Below are 3,444 nucleotides of genomic sequence, written 5' to 3'. Positions count from 1 at the left end.
TTCAAGACTCCGCTGTCACCGTTCTAGATGTATGTCTTCGAATCCCGACTTCCCTTGTCTCTTCTCGCGCCTAACGCTGGGTCGCCAATCGTGGACGAGACCCTCTGCTTCCGCTAAAACAGCTAAGGTAAGAGACGGCTGTTACAGGGAGCCGTCGCGGTCAGTGTACCACTTAGGCATTACAATCAATACGGCAGCTGGTGTGTTTGAGGTGCCTAAGCAGAAGCTCACCAAATTGCGGCGGCTGGCGATCGGGTTGCGGATCACGGCAAAGAAAAATCGGCGTCTTGTCCAGAAGCGTGAGCTGGCTAAGTTTTGTGGTTTTGCGCAGAGTGTCAAATTGGCCCTTACCCCAGCACCTTTATTTCTCCGCAATTTTTACGACGACATTAAGCAACCTGTTGGCTGGTCCGGTCGAGTTCGCTTGTCCCGTGGGTCGTTACGTGACTTAGATTGGTGGGCGGACATCCCTACCCACCGCTGCTCGGCGGCTATTCAGCAGGGGCCTGCTGCAGTTGAGCTTTCAGTGGATGCACCATGCCATTCGTGGGGCGCGGTCCTGCATGGTCGTGTGGCGCGCGGTTATTGGTCGGCACCAGAGCTCTACGAGCACATCAAATGGAAGGAGTTGCGCGCTGTCCGTCATGCTTTAGAGTCCTTCCTCCCGTTCGTTCAGCAGCGTGTTGTGTTAATTAGGGAGGACAATATGTGCACACAAGCAGTGCTAGGGTGTCTTTCCTCGCGCTCGGCAGCTCTGCATGCCGAACTAAATTTTATTATTATTATTATGGGGATTTATGCAGAAACATAGTATTGTTCTGCAAGTCGAGCGTGTGGCTAGTGCTGACAACGAGGCAGATGAAGCCTCGCGTTGGGTAGACCGTGATGGTTACCGCTTGCATCCCCGGTTTTTCCGCCTTTTGGAGCACCGCTTCGGTCCGCACCATGTCGACTTGTTTGCCACGCATATTAACACGCATCTCCCGGTTTTCTTTTCTCGCCACCATTGTCCGGGTTCGTCGGGGGTCAATGCTCTCTTGCAATCTTGGGCAGGACTTAATGCATATGGCTGCCCACCCTTGGACCCCGACTTCTTGCTGCTGTGGTGCAGAAAGTGCGCGAGGAGGGAGCGTGCCTCACCCTAGTCGTGCCGTACTGGACGGCCCAACCTTGGTGGCAACAGTTGATGGAGTTGGCGGTTGACCTTGTGTTCCTGCCGTCCAATACGGAGCTGTTTGCGCCGGGCGAGGGTGGGTCGAGCACCTATCTACCACCCCCTTCCTGGCAGGTCGTGGCAGTGCGGGTGCAATCTTCATGTGGGCGCTTTGCTTAGCACTAGGTCGTTCCGTGAGACGCTGCAAGTTCGGCCGTGTGTGTGCCCCGCTAGGAGCGCTTTCCGAGCATTTCACCCTTCCCCCTGGGCCGCGTTATTTGTTATAGGGGCAGTGGGACCATCTTTGAGGGAACGCTGTAGTTGCTTTGCGCCAGGGGAGCAGGTATGCAGTTATGTGGAGCGAATAGGTAGGGATTTGTTGTGTGTGCGCTCCTTAGGCACCGCGCAGGTAGTTGGTTTTTTCGTCGCTTGGTGTTAACCTGCGTTTGGTTTCTCGTGATTTCGGAGCGGTTTCACTTGCTTGGTATCCGGTGGTACCGCTGGTTCCAACCCCGCTGGATTTGGGACTAAATTCGAGTAGTACCTTTGGCGCGGAATAGGTCCCGGTTTCTCGCTGGATCTGCAATCCGTTGCGACATCCCCGGTCTTTGATAACCTGTTGGTATCGCAGCTGTCGCTCGCCGGCCTAGGGTTGGTCCATTCCGCATGTCTTTGCCGGTTGCCAGGTTACCTTGTCCCAGGGTTGGTGCTAAGACCTGGCAGTTTTGCTTCGCTGTGTTTGTGCGTTTTCTGTGTCGCGGTAGGCTGGGGCTCTTTCTGACTCCGTTTATGTCGGGCTCCTGTGGGGTCAGTTCCTAGCTGCCAAGAGCTTTATCCAAGCCCGTGCTGCTCCGCCTTATTTTCAGTGCCGTGAACTCCGTGAGCTCCGTGTATGACTTGCTCGGTTAACCAAGAGCGCCCTGTGCTGGAGGCAGCCCCTGCTGGCGGCGTTTTTATAGTAGTTGGTTGCATTTGCAGCACTCCGTGGCTCTGTCAGACTCTCTTTGTGTTGGCCTTTATTGCAGGTGCTGTGTGGATTCTTTGAACAGTTGGCCGTTGTACCTGTTGGTTCGGAGGTGGCCCCGACCTTGCTGTTTGTCGTGCTGGGTTTCGTCATCCGTATCCCTGCTGTCAGTGCCCTGGGCGCGTGGAGCGGTCGTTATTGCAGAGCCGGTTTTCAGTTCAAGCCCTAGTTGGCCGTTTAGTCAACCCTTAGCGGGCACATGTTTGGCATCCTCGCGTGTCTATCGTCCCTTCCTTCAGTGGGCGTCCGTCAGCGTTTGTTGAGGGATCCGTCGCGTTGGTGGCCGGTGGGTCAGTCTGTGCGCGGTTGGAGAGTGCTGGTTTGACCTCGTCCTTGTGGTTTTGGCAGCGTTCTGTTTGTTCGCTCTTTTGCCTGTGTAGAGATGGCGTGTCCGCCGTCCTTGCTGCTGGAGTATCGTTTGGAGGTCGTTGAGGCGTTTTGCTTGGGGAGCTTTCTTTCGTGTCGGTGTGTGTGCCTGTCTGGCAGCTCTCGCGTCCTTTGTCCCTCTAGCGGCCCGTCGCGTTGCGCTGTTTTGGTGCTCAGTTTGTTTGTTTATTTCCGCTAGAGGGGGTATCTTCTCCTTTGGCATTTACCTATGGAGCAACAACTAATGCGAGCTTGCGTAAGTAAGCTGGGTTAGTTGGGTGTAAGGCCCAGTGCGTAACTGTTAGACTAACTGTTTCGCAACGGCCCGTGTCCTCAGTACCGTCATTTATTGCGCGCATTAAGCTGGTTAGCTTATCTTGTTTTTGTTGTTCAGCGCGCGCCCGCCCGCCCGCCCGTTTCTGGCGCAGCCTCGCGTTAGTTCAGTTGCGGTGTCTTTTTCTCCGTTCGTAAGGCCCGTCTTCTTCGGGCCTCTCAGTCCTTTTCTCTCTTTCATTATTTGCAACAGAAAATGGCATTTACCTATGGAGCAACAACTAATGAACCAGTACAGCCAACTGACCAATTATTCCATTTCTTCCAGGCACAGACCTCCATTTATTCCCAAAAAAGTAATATATTACCAAAAAAACACTGATTACCGTTCCCGAAAAGTAGGCAGAAACCCCTGCCGTAGCGCACTACTGCCGTAGCGCACTACTGCACGAGTATCTTGTCAAATGGGCTGGGTACTCGGCTGGGCACAACAGTTGGGAACCAGAAGCTAACTTTACCCCTGATCTGAAACCTCCGCTGGAAGAAGCACGGCAAAGAGCACGGGCGAGGTAAGATTTGCGGGTTAAAGGTAAGTGTTTAACTCCCGCACTTTTTGGCCCGATTCTGC

The sequence above is a fragment of the Volvox carteri genome (assembly GCF_000143455.1).
Source record: "Volvox carteri f. nagariensis unplaced genomic scaffold VOLCAscaffold_69, whole genome shotgun sequence".
NCBI lineage: Eukaryota > Viridiplantae > Chlorophyta > Chlorophyceae > Chlamydomonadales > Volvocaceae > Volvox > Volvox carteri.
The sequence above is the reverse complement of the archived record's forward strand: the minus strand, read 5'-3'. Positions refer to the sequence as shown.